We start from the raw sequence: 750 nt of genomic DNA, 5'->3' as shown, positions 1-750 counted from the left end.
TGTGAAGTTTGCATCTATTTTATGAGAAATTTTGAAAATTAAATTCATCATACGGCCTAGCACACGAGCATGTGACTTGGTCGTGTGACTCCCTTTGGTGCATGACATCATAAACAGAGAGTTACTTGGGTTAGGGGCACGGGTGTGTGTGACCACACGGCCAACCCACACATGCGTGTCCCAAGCCACAAAGGCGTGTGACCCTGTTTTGATGAAAAATTTCTAAAGTTCTCAGTTTAGTCCCGAACCACTTTCAATGCATGTTTTGGGCCTCGTAGGCTCGTTTTAGGGGCGATATGTTTGTAAATGAAAATTTTTAAATTTGGATGGAAATTTATATGTCGGTTTTGTATGTTAGTTTGTGTTTAAGTTCGGTGATTCCTCGAACCCTGTTCCAGCGTCAGATATGGGTAAGGGGTGTTACACTCTATATATAAAGGGATGATAAAGGGAACCTCAAAAGTCATCCCGAAGAAGAGTAAGAGATCTTGAGAGAAAGATGAAGCCATCCTCTCGGTCAACACAAGACTGTGCTACTAAAGTGTGGACTAGTTGAAGCTGTTTTCCTGACATTCTTCCGTTATTTCCTTAGTGCTCTCTTGTAAACTTATTTGGTTGTAAACGATGGTGATGGTTTCGAATTATATTTTCCAGCCGATGAGTTAAATCTCATCAGGTTAGGGTTATTTTGATGATACTTAATTGTTTTAAGTTTCTGTGGTATAAATCTGACTATTTTACTACCCATTC

This window comes from Gossypium hirsutum, chromosome A10, assembly GCF_007990345.1.
Source record: "Gossypium hirsutum isolate 1008001.06 chromosome A10, Gossypium_hirsutum_v2.1, whole genome shotgun sequence".
In the NCBI taxonomy this organism is placed as follows: domain Eukaryota; kingdom Viridiplantae; phylum Streptophyta; class Magnoliopsida; order Malvales; family Malvaceae; genus Gossypium; species Gossypium hirsutum.
This window is presented reverse-complemented; position numbering follows the sequence as displayed.